We start from the raw sequence: 16,677 nt of genomic DNA on the forward strand, positions 1-16,677 counted from the left end.
AGAGGCAAATAGGATGAGCTTAGAAGGGAATCTTGGTTGGCATGGGCCTGTTAGGCCAAAGAGCCTACTTCCATGTTGTGTAACTCTCTGACATAACTGCAGCCTGTGATCACAAGTTGTGCCTGTGCTAGATGATCACCTCAGCTCATCCACAATCTTCCTCTAGAAAGCAGCAGGAGCCAGCGCTGCCACTGGGCATTGTGATTGGGATGGCTTGCGGATCACGTTGGTGAGGTCAGCAGTGGGTATTAGGGTAAGCAAGGGCAAGGGTAAAACAGAGCACGTGGAAGCCTCTATACCACATCCACTCTCAGTTTGGCTGGTAAGGGCTGACAGGATGGAACGTGCCCTGGGTACAATACCTCAGAGCTGCAATGCACCACCCATCATTCTGCGCTCTGTGCACAGTTTATGTTCTAGTCAAGGAGGATTCACAAATTGATGACAAGAATGGCCACTAGGTAGAGTTGCTGCCTCACAGCCCCAGAGAACAAGGTTTGATCCCAACCTCCAGTGCTGCCTGTGTGGAGCTTGCACATTCTCCCTGTGACTGTGTGGGTTTTCCCCAGGTGCTCCAGTTTCCTCCCATGTGCGGGTAAGTGGGTTGATTGGTTACTGTAACTTGCCCCTAGTGTGTGTGAGCGGTGCAGTGCCCCTATGCTCCTTTACCAATTCTCACTTGTCTTATGGAATCTGGGTCCAGCTGAGTAGAATGTGGGGAGAATATTTTAGAGGGCAATGTTTTGGAATGGAATACTCAGTGTCCTGATGAAGGGTCTCAGACCAAAACATCGACTATTTCTTTCTTTCCACAGATACTGCCTGACCTGCTGAGTTTTTCCTACATTTTGTATGTATTGCTCCGGATTTCCAGCATCTGCAGAATCACTTGTGCTTATACGGTAGGTTGTAAACTGGTCTTTGAAGATGAGGATTTGCAGCACAGGGAAAGGGAGATGATGGGTTGAGGGGGAAAGACAATGGGAATGTGAACTGCTCACCTAGGTCCATACACTATCATATCACATCTGTCAGGAAGGAATCAGAACACGGGAAAATAAATTAATTGCAGACGTACTTCATATTTACACTGGAAAGAACTCTCAAATACCATAGTTATCCATGCTGACTTGATTAGAAAACTGGCACTCAAGCTCTTGTGTGAAGGAAGAACGTTGAATGACTATCGTCGAGCAGCCTAGGGCTGTTACTGAGCTATTTTATAGCTGTGATGCCATGTTACATGTTGGCACAAGGAGGTATCGAGGCATGAGGGAAAACCATTTGAGCTTGTTGTTAACAGAAAGAAATTTGAATATATGCCATCAAGGCATCATTCTTAAGCTTATTTAAAAAAATCACTTAATGTTTACTCCATAGGGTTTCAAATTAAAATGTTGCATGATTACAATCTGTTAAAAGGAGAAAGGCATGGCCATGTGGTGAAAGACATGCTTCTAGTCGTGGGAGAGTCTAGGACCAGAGGGCACAGCCTCAGAATAGAAGGACGTCCATTTAGAGCAGAGATGAGGAGGGATTTCTTTAGCCACAGGGTGGTGAATGCGTGGAATTCTTTGTCACAGACGGCTGTGGAGGCCAAATCATTGTGTATATTTAAAGTAGACGTTGATAGGTTCTTGAGTAGTAAGGGTGTCAAAGGTTATGGAGAGAAGGCAGGGGAATGGGGCTGAGAGATAATAAATCAGCCATGATGGAATGTCGCTTAGTTGCAGCAGTACTGTTCAGGCATAGCAAATTACTATAAGTTACAATTCTAATAAATAAATATATAATTATTGCTAAAGAGAAATAATGAGGTACGTTCATGAGTTCACTGACCTTTCAGAAATTTGATGGTGGTGGGGGGGGGGAAAGAAGTTGTTACTAAAACGGTAAGTGTGAGTCTTCAGGCTCCTGTACCTCTTCCCCAATGGTACCAATGAGAATGCTCTTCTCGGTACATCAGTAGAAATAAACTACATACCAAATCTCCTCAAATTCCTCATGAAATATAACTGCTGGCATGCCTTCATCATGATTGCATCAATATGGTGGGCCCAGGGTAGATCCTTGACGATGTTGATGTCCAGGAACTCGAGGCTGCTCACTTTTCCCACTGCTGACCCCTCAGTGTGGGTTCTCCTGACTTCCCCTTCCTGAAGTCCACAATCAATTCCTTGTTCTTGCTGACGCAGCGTGCAAGGTTGTTATTGCGACACCACTCAACTAGATGATCTGTCTCGTCACCATCTGAGATTCTGCCAACAGCAGTGGTGTCATTGTTGAACTTATGGATGGCATTTGAGCTTAGCCTAGCCATGCAGTCATGAGTGGCCGCACCCTCCCCCCCACCCCCCATCCCATGACGTTACCATGGAACTCTGAAGCTTTAGCCTGGATCTGCTGCTTGAGTCACCAAAGCAGGTATTGAACCAAGAGCCCTTTGACTCAGAAAGATAAATGCTACCAAACTGTGTCGCAGTTGACAAAATTGGGAGCATGAACTGGAATACTATGGGAATCTTTGTACATAGGCAGAAAGGGTGCAGAAGAGGTCTAGAATAGAGGGTATGAGCTATAAGAAGAGACTGGATTGTTCTCCTTGGAGCATTGGAGACCTGATAGAGGTTTTTAAAATTATGAGAGGCATAGATATAGTAGGCAGTCCAACATTTTTTCCCAGGGTAGAAATATCAAACACCAGAGGATATACTTTGAAGATTAACAGGGAAGTTTAAAGGCAATGTCAGGGGCAAGCTTTTTACCCAGGGAGTGGCATTGCATAGGTTGCCAGGGAAATAGTGGAAGTAGGCAGTTTGGTGGAGTTAAACGGACTTTTAGTTAGACACATGAACGTGAAGGGAATAGAGAGATATGGATGATACACAGGAGGAGGATATTTAGTATAAGTTACGATCAAGATTGGCACAACATCATGGGCCAACAGTGCTGTACTGTATGTTCTATGTACTAATTTGTCCTAAACTCATGTGGAGACAGAAGTCAGGAATCAGCCTGAATTCAGAAGAAAGACGAACGTCTTTAGAATTATTGCATTGAACTCTGGGCTGTCGCAACATATTACAGCTGGATACTAACAAACTTTTTAACCTTTATCTCCAAGGCTCATTTCGTGCACTATTGTTTCTTTCCATTTTAAATTATTTACAATCGTAACAAACAGACAAGTTAAATTATCTCTCTCCCCGCTTTATCTCCCCCATCCTCGCTCTCATTCTAACTCCTTCTCTCCCCTCACTCTCTATCCATTTCTATCCATCTGAATATCAGTCTCTCTTTCTTTTTTCTTGTCTCCCCCTTTCTCTGCCTCCATCTCTCTTTCTCCCTCTTCTTGTCTTCCACCAGTCTTCCCATCTCTCTCTTTCTCTCTCTAGCTCCCCACCTCTCCCTCACTGTCTCTCTTTGTCTCTCACTCCCTCTGTTCCCCCACCACCCTCTCTCTCTCTTCTCCCTTTCTCTCTGTTCCCTGCAGCCCTTCCTCCCACCCACCCTGAACGAACAGAAAATTAATGTTAACACTGCATTTCATCAGGTTACATCCATGTATAACAACAGGGATTAAACTTTGCAGTATCTGTTTCGGACCTTGTGGCCAAATAGACTCACAGACCAGTGATCAACGATCAAAACAAACGAGGTTTGTTCATCCACATGAAGAGTTTCAGTACAAAGGCAAAGACATAACAAGATTCCTTCACGGCATGGATCTTTTCACCCTTTGCACATTCCCCTACGTTTCTCGACCCAACCAAAATATTTCCCTGCATTTTATCACAACAGACTGTGTCCAATTGTCATCAAAGTTTTCCTAAAATTACACTTCCTTACCTTGGGAATTCTGACCTTTTCATTTTTCCGAACGCTGTGATACTGTAACCCTACTGCAGATAAAGGGTGTTCAAAAGACTCACATACTGCTTAGTGACATTTTGCTTCTTTCAGAAACTATTTGAAGTCTCGTGCAAAGAGAGCAGGCATTGATACCCCATACTGTACTGGAAAGTACAATGCGCTCATTGTAAAGGATCGGGAAGAGGTCAAGGAGTCACAGCCTTAATCTTGCTCTGAATGACTTGGGAAGCATTAAAGCAATGAGGAATTGTGAAGGGTTTGCAGACATAGGATGGAAGGATGAAATTACTTAGGATTTAGGGATGGAACAATTGCAGAGAAGGTCTCACAATTGAACTTCTGGTGCTTGACCTGACCTTGAGAAGTGAGGAGATCTCGTCCTGAACTCAGCCTCATCACCTGCCTGTACCTCCCACTCCATGTCCCATATCAGATGCACCTTGCTATTCCCCAACACCCTTGACACCTTCCCCTCCCCCCAAGTGTCTCAGTGACTTCTGGTCCTCCAGCCTCTGCATGGAACTCCTCAATCTCCCCCATCCTGCTCTTAGTTGGAGACTTTTGCACCTCCCTCTCTCAGACTGGGCACTGGATTCAGCCTTCATGTTCACCCTGCTCTTTTCCTCTGAGTTCCTCCTGCACTTCCTCAACTCTCCCGGTGCTTGACCTCCTTGACCTTCCCAGCTCTGGCAGCCTCTTCTCCGTCTGAAGCCCAGCATCCCGTATGGGGGCATAGGCCGCCGTCAGCAGCTCACTAGAGTCCTCTGTCCTGGGCCAATCTGGTGGCTGTCCTGGGTGATAGAAGGTTGATCACCCCTGTGGCTTCTACTTTCACCACAAGACAACAGACATTTTCTAGGCAAAGATCCTTCCTCTCCCAGGGGTGAAGTCTTTGGCGCTTCTGTTGCTGTTTCTGTAGCTCTGGGCTTTTATGGGATGGGGTTGCTAGCCCCATGCTCAACTCTCCTTGAGCTTGGGATGGTCCATGACAGAGTTTTGGAACCTCACAATCTACCTCATTATGATCTTGCACCTTATTGTCTACCTGCACTGCACTTTCTCTGTGCCTGTTACACTTTATTCTGCATTGTTACTGCTTTACCTCATTCTACCTCAGTGTTCTGTGTAATGAATTGACAATAGGCAATATAAGCTTTATATCTTGGTATATAAACCAATACAATGTGATGTACAACTTCAGCTCCTGACTGACAAGGTCAAGGAACTGGAGCTGAAGCTGGATGCACTCAGGATCATCTGAAAGATTCATAGATGGGTTTTCTACTGAGGTGGTCACACCCAGAGTGCAGATAGTAGATGGGCGACCACCAGCAGAAGGAAGAGGAGTAAGCAGTGAGTGCAAGGTTCCCCTGTGGCCATTCCCCTCAGCAACGAGTATATCCCTTTGGATACTGCTGGTGGGATGATCTATCAGGGCACGGCAGCAACAGCCAGACCAGTGGGACTGAGGGTCAGCAAGGAAGGGTCAAGTCAAGGAGAGTGGTAGTGATTGGAGACGATAGTTGGGGGGATGAGCAGCAGATTCTGTGGCCTTGAAAGAGAAGCCAGGATGGTGTGTTGCCTCCCGGATGCTAGGGTCCGGGATGTCTCAGAGCGGCTGCAAGAGGGAGGGTGAGCAGCCAGAATCATGGTGCACATCGGCACCAACGACATACTGTCGGTAGAAAAGGGGAAGAGGTCCTGCACAGTAAGTATAGGGAAGAGGATGAGGAGCAGGTATTCCAAGGTAGTAACCTCTGGATTACTCCCAGTATCATGTGCTAATCAGGGCAGGAACAGGATGACGGTACAGGTGAATGGGTGGCTGAGGAATGGGTGCAGGGGCAGGGTTTCAAATATCTGGATCATTGAGATCTTTTCTGTGGAATGTATGACCTGTACAAAAAGGACGGTTTACACCTGAACGCAAGGGGGACCAAGATCCTTATGGGCAGGTTTGCTAGAGCTGCTGGCAAGGGTTTAAACTGATTTGGCAGAGGGATGGGAACTGGACTGATAAGGCTGAGGGTGGAGCATTTGGTATGCAAGTCGATGCAGCGTGTAGTGAGACGGTGAGGAAGGACAGGCAGATGATAGGGCAAAATTGCAGTCAGTGGGATGAAGTGAAGTGTAACATAGGGGCACAATCAGAAAAGGTAATGAATACAGGACTGAAGGTGTTAGATTTGAATGTGGGGGTCCCTGATGTTGGATGCTGCTTTCCTGTGACAATGCTCAATGTTTGGGAGGGCTTTACCTGTGATGAAACTACTTTTTATAGGATGTTCTGTTCAAGGGCATTGGTGTTTCCATACCAGGCTGTGACACAACCTGTCAATATACTCTCCATCACACATCTGTTCAAGTTTGTCAAAGTTATAAATGTTATACCGGATCTTTGCAAAACTTCTAAGTAGGTAGAGGCTCAGCCGTGCTTTCTTCATAATTACATGTGCTGGGCCTCGGACAGGTCCTCTGAAATGATAACATTGAGGAATTTAAAATTGCTAACCCTCTCCCCTTTCATTCCCCCAATGAGGCTGGCTTGTGGACTTCTAACTTCCTCCTCCTGAAGTCCATAATCATCTCCTTGGTCTTGCTAACACTGGGTAAAAGGTTGTTGTTGTGGCACCATTTCAAGAATCACTACATTCTGGAATGGTTCCGGAGGACTGGAAAATTGCAAATGTCACTCCACTCTTTAAGAAGGGAAGGAGGCAGAAGAAAGGAAATTGCAGGCCAGTTAGCCCGACTTCAGTGATTGGGAAGAAGTTGGAATCCACTATTAAAGATGAGGTTTCTGGGTACTTGGAGGTGCACGATAAGATAGGACAAAGTCAGTATCGTTTCCGTAAAGGGAAATTTTGCCTGACATATCTGTTGGAATTCTTTGAGGGAATAACAGTCAGGATAGACAAAACAGTGGATGTTGTTTACTTAGACTTTCAGAAGGTGCTACCCATGAGGCTGTTTAACAAGATGAAAACCCATGGTATCACTGGAAGGATACTAGCATGGATAGAAGATTGGCTGACTGGCAGGAGGTAAAGAATCGGCATAAAGGGGCCCTACGATTCCTGGTGACAAGTGATGCTCCCGCAGGGGTTGATATTGGGACCGCTTCTTTTCAAGTTATATGTCAACGATTTGGAGGACAGAATTGATGGCTTGTCGCCAAGTTTGCAGAGGATAGAAAAGATAGGTGGAGGGGCAGGTAGTGTTGAGGAAGCAGGGAGTTTGCAGAAAGATTTGGTCAGATTGTAAGAATAGGCAAAGAAATGGCAGATGGAATATTGTGTTGGGAAGTGTATGGTCATGTACTTCGGTAGTAGGAATAAAGGTGTAGACTATTTTCTAATAAAAACACAAAATGCTGGCAGAACTCAGCAGGCCAGACAGCATCTATGGGAGGAGGTAGTGACGACGTTTTGGGCCGAAACCCTTCATCAGGAGTGAAGTAACATGGGATGGTCGAGGAGGGATAAGAAGTGGGGGGAGGGATGAAGTAGAGAGCTGGGAAGTGATAGGCTGAAGGGAAATGGGCTGGGGGAAGGTGGAGCATTATGGGAAATAAAAGAGAAAGAAAGGTAGGGCTGGGGGGAGATTATAGTGAGGGGGGAAAAAGAGAGCGAAAGAGAACCAGACTAAAATAATAGATAGGGATGGGGGTAAGGGGGGGCAGGGGTATCAACGGAGGTCTGAGTAGCACTCCCGTTTGCAGGGATAAGTGCCTGGAGGGAGGTCGGTGGGGAGGGATGGGGGGGATGAATGGACAAGGGAGTCGCGTAGGGAGCGATCCCTGTGGAACGGAAGAAGTGCTACACCTGCCCCCACATTTCTTCCCTCACCACCATCCCAGGCCCCCGACAGTCCTTTCAGGTGAGGCACCACTTCATCTGCAAGTCAACTGGGGTGATATACTGTATCCGGTGCTCCTGATCTGGCTGTTTATACATTGGGGAGACCCGCCGCAGACTGGGAGACCGTTTTGCCGAACACCGGCGCTCAGTCCTCCAGTAGTGGCGGGATCTCCCTGTGGCCACACACTTCAATTCCACAGACCACTCCCACTCCGACATGTCTGTCCATGGCCTCCTCTACCGTCAAGATGAGGCCACACGCGGGTCCATGGAGCAATACCTTATCTCCCGCCTAGGTAGCCTCCTTCCTGCCGGCATGAACATCCAACTCACAGACCTCCATTGATACCCCTGCCCCCCCCCCCACCCCCATCCCTATCTATAATTTTAGTCTGGTTCTCTTTCTCTCTCATGTCTCATGGAGGCCGTGGACAGACATATCGGAGTGGGAGTAGTCTGTGGAATTGAAGTGTGTGGCCACAGGGAGATACCGCCACTGCTGGAGGACCGAGCACCGGTGTTCGGCGAAATGGTCTCCGAGTCTGCGGCGGATCTCCCCAATGTATAAATGGCTACATTGGGAGCACCGGATACAGTATATCACCCCAGTTGACTCGCAGGTGAAGTGGTGCCTCACCTGGAAGGACTGTCGGGGGCCTGGGATGGTGGTGAGGGAAGAAGTGTGGGGGCAGGTGTAGCACTTCTTCCGTTCCACAGGGATCGCTCCCTACGCGACTCTCTTGTCCATTCATCCCCCCCATCCCTCCCCACCGACCTCCCTCCAGGCACTTATCCCTGCAAACGGAAGTGGTACTCAGACCTCCGTTGATACCCCTGCCCCCCCCTTACCCCATCCCTATCTATAATTTTAGTCTGGTTCTCTTTCTCTTTCCCCCCCTCACTATAATCTCCCCCCTGCCCTACCTTTCTTTCTCTTTTATTTCCCATAATTCTCCACCTTCCCCCAGCCCATTTCCCTCCAGCCTATCACTTCCCAGCTCTCTACTTCATCCCTCCCCCCACTTCTTATCCCTCCTCGACCATCCCATGTTACTTCACTCCTGATGAAGGGTTTCGGCCCAAAACGTCGTCACTACCTCCTCCCATAGATGCTGTCTGGCCTGCTGAGTTCTGCCAGCATTTTGTGTTTTTATTTATTTGCAGCATCTGCAGATTCACTTGTATTGCCAGACTATTTTCTAAACAGGGAGAAAGTTCAAAAATCAGGGCTGCAAAGGGACTTTGGAGTTTTTGTGCAGGATTCCCCTAAAGTTTAACTTGCAGGTTGAGTCAGTGGTAAGAAAGGTGAATGCAAAGTTAGCATTCACTATGAGAGGACTGAGATATAAGAGTAAAGATGTGATGTTTTACAAGGCATTGGTCAGACCACACTTTGAGTAATGTGTGCAGCTTTGGGCCCCTTATCTATGAAAAGATGTGCTGGCATTAGCGAGGGTCCAGAGGAGGTTCATGGGAATGATCCCGGGAATGAGAGGGTTAATGTATGAGGAACATTTGATGGCTCTGGGGCTGTACTCACAGGAGTTTAGAAGAATGAGGGAGAATCTCATCGAATTATATTGAATATTTAAAGACCTAAATGGAGAGGATGTTTCCTCTATTGGGGGAGTCTAAGACCAGATGGCACAGCCTCAGAATAGAGGTGTGTCCATTTAGAACGGAGATGAGAAAGAATTTCTTAACCAGAGGATGGTGAATCTGTGGAATTTGTTGCCACGGATGGCTGGAGTCCAAGTCATTGAGTACATTCAAAACAGAGGTTGATAGGTTCTTTGTTAGTCAGGGTGTCAAAGGTTACGGGGAGAAGGTAGGGGAATGGGGTTGAGAAGGATAATATATCAGTCATGATAAAATTGCAGGACAGACCTGGTGGGGCAAATGGCCTAATTCTGCTCCTTTGTCTTATGCACAAGAACATGTCTGCACAAGCAAAATGAAAATCTCACTTGCCGTATCCTCACAGGCACACAGCTTCAGAGACATAACATTTACAATAAAAACAGGAATTATACACAATTTTTTCAAGAAAGAACGCAATTACAACAAAAAGATCCATTGTAGTGTAAAGTCAAGCACTCTCAGTAACAGAGTCACAGTTGAAAAGTTCTTTGATGTGTTCCTTTCAGCAGACACTGACGGCCTCCCTGTCCTGGTAAGCTGTCCTTTGATCTTGGCTCTCAGTGGGGTGAACACTTTGCTGTTTGGAACATACTGTATATGGTCTTGACAGCAGTGAAGAATCCATACCTGCCATGGATACCCGTAAGTTGCTGGAGTGTTCATTCCACCCACCATCTTTGGTTTCGCAGGTTTTCTACTCCAAATGCTCTGCGTACAGTATCCTGACTGGCTGAGTCATGGCCAGATACAGCAATTCCACCTCCCAGGATTGCAAGTGGCCGCAGAGAGTAGTGGACACAGCCCTGGTCCATCACAAGCACATCCCTCCCCACTGTTGTCAGCATCTACTGCAGGTGTTGCCTCAGGAAGGCAGCATTTACCACCCGGGTCCATCAGGCAGAGGTATCGAAGCTTGAAGTCCCACACCACCAGGTTCAGGAACAGCAACTTTCCTTTGATCATCAGGTTCTTCAATCAACCTCAGCAACAGAACATTACAGAACTCTTCTTGTATTACAGTGGACTTGTCTCTGGTTGTGGGCTTGTTTTGCACCAAGGTCTTGTTTTGCATAGAGTCTTACTTTCTTCACTGTATGGTATAATATATCAGGACCTACGTGCTTATGATGCTGCTGCATGCAAGATTTGTATTGTATCTCTACCTCACTGACATGACAATAGACTAGGCTTGAACTCTACCACACACACCAATGGTCATATGCCCGTTACATCACTGGCATCTAGGGCAGCAATGAAGGTCTTCCATCTCTGATTGTGTTCAGGGCTTCCTTCATCGTGTCAGTAGCCCGGTTTTCACTACTGTCAGTCATGCAAGACCCGGGTGGAGACTCACGGATACAATCACGTCCCGATGTAGAAGGATTCTTCATTGCTGTTTCCATAACAATTTTGTTTGACCGGTCAAGATTCTTAACCCTGAGCTGAATCCCCGAACCTGAAGGACCAGCAGGCCACTGTTAATCTGGCCTTTACCCTTTGACCTGTTTGGTGTGGGTGACCGAACCAGGAGCCAAAACATAAAGCCCGGACTCCAGCCAGCCTAGCTCTCTGGGTCATTGAGGCACGCAACAAGATTGTGGTCCTCTTTGAGGACATAATAATAGATTTGGAGCTGGTAGAGCTGTTACTTTTCCCATGAAGTATGGTGGAGCATCCAGTGCATGAATTCCTTGCTTTGTAGATGCAAGGTGTGTCCTGGTGGAGTCGTCGGGGCGCCGTCATGACAAGCTTTTTGCACCGATCTTTTTGGTGATTACTCATCGTATGGTATGGCGTGTCTTGGGCATCTGAAACCTGGCGGAGCCCATCCCTCTCCAGGTTTTTGTTTTTAAACGAGGTTGAGTTGCTAGCTCGACACTCAACCCAGGCACGGATGGAGAGCGTGCAAGGGAGTTGGCCGGATTCAAACTCGAGACCTCGCGCCCCAAGGTCCAGTGCTGATGCCACTACACCACCAGCCGACAAGCATTGTAGATAACCTACTATCTAGTTCTCGGAGCTGGCTAGCATGTTTACTTGAGCCAGTGATGTAAATATCTGGCCCTCTGAGTCCTGGAGCCGTGATAACAGAGATACCTTTGGGCCTATCACAAAATTCCAGGAGCAGGGTTTCATATTGATGAGTAAAGATTCCTGTGAAAGATTTTGTATTTTTAAATTCATTCAAGCAATGAGAGCCTTGTAAGGAGTCATCATTTAATTGCCTGTCCCATGTTGCCCTTCAGGAGGTGGTGGTGAGCTACCTTCTTGGAATAATGTCTGCTGTGTGTGTGTTCTCTTGCGTGTGCGTATGTGCGTGTGTGTGTGAATATCTGTGTTTATATGTCAGAGTTTGTCTGCATGTGTGTATGTTTGTGTGTGTGTATGCGTTTCTGCGGGTGTCTGTGTCTGACAATGTCTGCCTGTACGTCTGTTTATATATGTGTGTGTGTATATATATATATGCGCGTGTTTGTGTGGGTGTGTGTGAATGTCTGTTTGTACATCTGTGTTTATACAGTACGTCAGTGTTTGAATGTGTATGTGCGTATGTCCCCGTGTGTGTGCACATTTCTGCGGGTATGTATGTGTGTGTGTCTGTGTCTGAATGTCTGCCTGCACGTCTGTGTTTATATGTCAGTGTTTGTCTGCAAGTGTGTGTGGTTGATTTTAAAGGTCCACTGACGGCTGTATGTCTGTGTTCAGGTGTATGTCAGTGAGTTGTATCCAGAGGCTTGGCGATTGTAACAGAGTGTGGTGGTTGGTGGGACCGTACGCTCATGTGAGAGTTGGGGGTGGGGGTTTATTACATCTCCTGTGCTACCCACCCAGCCTGCGCCTGACAGTTTGCTGCTTACATTCATCTGTGCTTTGTTCTTGGCCACAACCTTCCACAGGCGATCAGGATAGGCCTGTGACCTGCAAAGTACGTTAGCGCAGGGCAGTGGTGGAGTTACCCGCCACAGATGGTCACGGCAAGCCTCGGAGCTGCTAGATAGTTACAATGCAGTGACTACAGAAGTTTCCTGGTTATAGTATCTGCCATTGACAGGTAGGTTCATCAACAGAGTATCCATACGTCCCTGGACCTCTTTGGGCACTTGTCCTAATGCCTCATGTAGCCTGGGGCCAATTGTTTGAGAGCACTTCAATGACCTCTTCCTCCTCTGCTATTCAATGACACAGCTTTACTACATCAAAGGCTTCATGTTATCCACAGCATTATTATTGGAAGGATACAGGCTTGGCAGTGGGTAACAATGAAGATTACAATGCTTGTTTCCAAAAAACAAACTTCAATCAGACTGTGATGGTGAAGGCAGACATCTGCTTTTCCTCTAGTCTTGTGTTTGTAACAAGGTCAGTCCACGACCAGCTTTCTAATTAACTCAAGGAGCAGCTCTGAAGCGAAAGAACCATGTACTACATCGAGTCAGTGAGTCGCGATGTTTGGATCTGTTCCATTAACATCAACATTCATGTTACTACCTTGGTGTTGTCCAGTAGAAACTGCTGACTGAAAGAAAATCTTTTAGTCCGCTTTGTCCAATTTAGCAAGAAACTGCAGAGCTGTGGTCACAGCACAAAACATCATGGAAACCAACCTCCCCTCCATGGACTATCTACACTTCTTGCTCCCTCAGTAAAGCAGACAGCATAATCAAAGACCCCTACCCACCACAGGAATTCTCTCTTCTCCCTTCTCCCCTTAAGGCAGAAGATAAAAAAGCCCAAAAGCACGTACCATCAAAGTTCAAAATAAAGTTATTATCAACGTGCGATATGTAGGCCACTATATACCACCTTGAGATTTTCTTGCTGGCATTTACAGGAAAATAAAGAAATACAATAGAATTTATGAAAAACTATAAACAACCAATGTGGAAAGGAATACAAATCATAGAAATAATAATTTACAAAAGTAAATAAATAATACTGAGATGGTGACTTGAGTCATTGAGTCTATAGGTTGTGGAGTTAGTTCAGTGTTGAGGTGAGTGAAGTTATCCATGGTGGTTCTGGAGCCTGACGGTTGTTGGGTAATAACTGTTCCTGAACCTGGTCGTGTGGGACCCCAGGCCCCTGTACCTCTTGCACGATTGTTGTTGTGAGAAAAGGGCATGGCCTGGATGGTGGAGATCCTTGATGATGGATGCCAGGTTCTTGTGGCAGTGCTCCTTGTAAGTGCTCCATGATAGGGAGGGCTTTGCCTCTGACGGACTGGGCTGTATCCAGCACTTTCTGTAGACTTTTCCATTCCTGGATATTCATGCTTCCGTACGAATATCAGGCTCAAAGACAGCTTCTATCTTGCTGTTTTTTAGAATACTGAATGGTCTCCTTTTATGATAAGATGAACTCTTGACCTCACAATATACCTTGTTATGGCCTTACACTTTTTTTGCCTGCCCTGTATTTTCTCTATAGCTGTAACGCTTTATTCTGTATACAATTATTGCATTCACTTGTATTACCACAATGCACTGATGTAATGAAATTATCTGTAAGAACAATATAGTATCAGACAAGTTTTACACTGTACCTCAGTAAATGTGACAATAATAAGCCAATTACCAATTTAAAATCTTGCACTTCTAGTCATGTCAAAACTGTAAAAAGAACATCCATTGGAGTGCAAAGTGATCAAAGTGGTCATAGTCTTGTTAAACTAATGATTAGGGCTTTGTAGGTTGGTTCAAGAACTGAATGGTTGAAGGGAAGTGGGTGTTCCTGAACCTGGTGGTGTGGGACTTCAGGCTTCTGCACCTCCTGCCTGGCGGGAGCTGCGAAGTGATGGCATGGCCTGGATGGTGGGATCTTTGATAGATGGACATTGCCTTCTTGAGGCAGCACCTCGTTTAGATACTACGGATGGGGGGGGGGGGGGGTTGGTGAGGAATGTACCTGTGATCTGTAGGGCTGAGTTCTCTACAGCTCCTTACATTCTTGGGCATTCAAATTGTTGTACCAGCCCAAAATGTAACCAGTCAGGATATTTTCAAAAGTAAATCTGTAGCAGTTTGATAGAGTGTTCAGTGTTAGTGTTCTACAGCACATTCTTTGATTTCAGGGTGTTTTACAGTATGTTATAACCAAAAAACTATAAGACCCTAAGAGGTAGAAGTGGAATTAGGCTATTTGACCCATTAAATTTACTCCACTATTTCATCATGTGTGATCCATTTTCCCTTTCAACCCCATTCTCCTCCCTTCTCCCCGTAAACTTTTATACCCTCACTAATCAAGAAGCTATCAACCTTAGCCTTAAATGCACCCAATGACTTGGCATCCACAGCTGCATTTGGCAATGAATTCCACAGATTCACCACCCCCGGCTAAAGACATTCCTCCTCATCTCTGTTTTAAATGGTCGTACTTCTAATCTGAGGCCGTGCCCTCTGGTCCCAGACTCCTCCACTACTCCCTCCTTATGGTTTTTTAGTTGCCTTCTGTTGGTTTTAAAAAGCTTCCCAATCCTCTAACTTCCCACCAATTTTTCCTCTGTTATATGCCCTCCCTTTTGCTTTTATGTTGGCTTTAACATTTCTTGTCAGCCAGGGTTGCTTTATCCTGCCTTTAGAATACTTCATCTTCTTTGGGATGTATCTATTTTGCACCTTTTACTCCACTGTAATATTGATTGATCTGACTTTAGCTTCCCCCTCTCAAAATGCAGGGTGAATTCTATTATATCCTGCTCACTGCCTCCTAAGCTGCCTAATCAAAATTTGGGTCATTACACAGCACCCAATCCGGAGCTTCTTTTCCCATGGTGGGCTCAACCATAAGCCACTCATAAAAGCCATCCCATAGACATTCTACAAATTCTCTCTCTTGGGATCCAGCACCACCCTGATTTTCCCAATCTACCTGCATATTGAAACCCCCCCATGACGATCATAACACTGCCCTTTTGACCACCCTTTTCTCTCTCCCTTTGTAATTTGTACCTCACATCCTGGCTACTGTTGGGATGCCTGTACATAACTTCCATCAGGGTCTTGTTACCCTTGCAGTTTCTACTCACAAGGATTCTACATCTTCCAATCGTATGTCACCTCTTTCTGAGAATCTGATCTCATCTTTTACTAACAGAGATACACCACCCCCTCTGCCCACCTTCCTGCCCTTTTGATACAATGTGTATCCTTGGATGCTAAGCTCTCAACTATGATCACTTTTTAACCATGACTCTGTATGCCCATAATGTCATACTTGCCAATCTCTAACTGCACTACAAGATCATCAACCTTATTCCGTATACTGCGTGCATTCAAATATATTCATCATCCTGTACTCATCATCATTTTTGATTTTATCCCTATGTTCCAAATGCAACTCATCCCACTGACTACAATTTTGCTTCCTGGTTGGGTTCAGGTCTAATTTTCCCAGAAGGGATCTCAGTGCTCCAGTAATCTGAAGCCTTGCCCCCTGAACCATTTTCTCAGCCATATATTCATCTGCCAAATCATCCAATTCTTACCCTCACTGGCGCGTGGCACAGGCAGCAACCCAGAGATTGCTACCCTGGAGGTCCTGCTTTTCAGCTTTCTACCCGACTCCCTAAATTCACTCTTCAGGACCTCTTTGCCTTTTCTACCTATGTCATTGGTGCTTATGTCATATGTTTCCACCAGTAGGTGACACTAGAACTAGGGCACATAGCACCAAGATTTGGGGGAGCAGATTTGGGACAGAAATGAGGAGGAACTGCTTTTAGCAGAGAGTGGTGAATTTGTGGAATTCTCTGCCCAATGAAGCAGTGGAGGCTACTGCAGTAAATTTACTTAAGATAAGGTTGGATAGATTTTTCTATAGTAGGGGAATTAATGGTTATGTGGAAAAGGCAGGTAGATGGAGATGAGTCCATGGCCAGATCAGCCATGATCTTATTGAATGGTGGAGCGGGCTCGACGGGCCGGATGGCCGACTCCTGCTCCTGCTTATTACGGTCTTGTGTTCAGTATTTCCCAAGACTTCTCGCTGCTGACCCTCCCCCTTTAGAATGCTGTGGACCCTATCCGAGACGTCCGTGACCCTAGCACTTGGGAGGCAACAAACCATCCAGCTGTACTGAAAGACTCTTAACTGTACTTCAGTGCAGCAAATATTTTTAACAAGCACTTACATAATTAAGCAGATAAATCACTCCAACATTTAAAAAAAATAGAGTCACGCAATCTTATCAACCAAACCACAAGATAGATAATATTCACAAGCATAGACCTTACATTCAGGAACATTATGGCCACAGGCTAAATTCTGTTAGCTTTAACTTCAACCTTAATCACAGATTATC

Source organism: Hypanus sabinus, chromosome X1 (assembly GCF_030144855.1).
Source record: "Hypanus sabinus isolate sHypSab1 chromosome X1, sHypSab1.hap1, whole genome shotgun sequence".
NCBI lineage: Eukaryota > Metazoa > Chordata > Chondrichthyes > Myliobatiformes > Dasyatidae > Hypanus > Hypanus sabinus.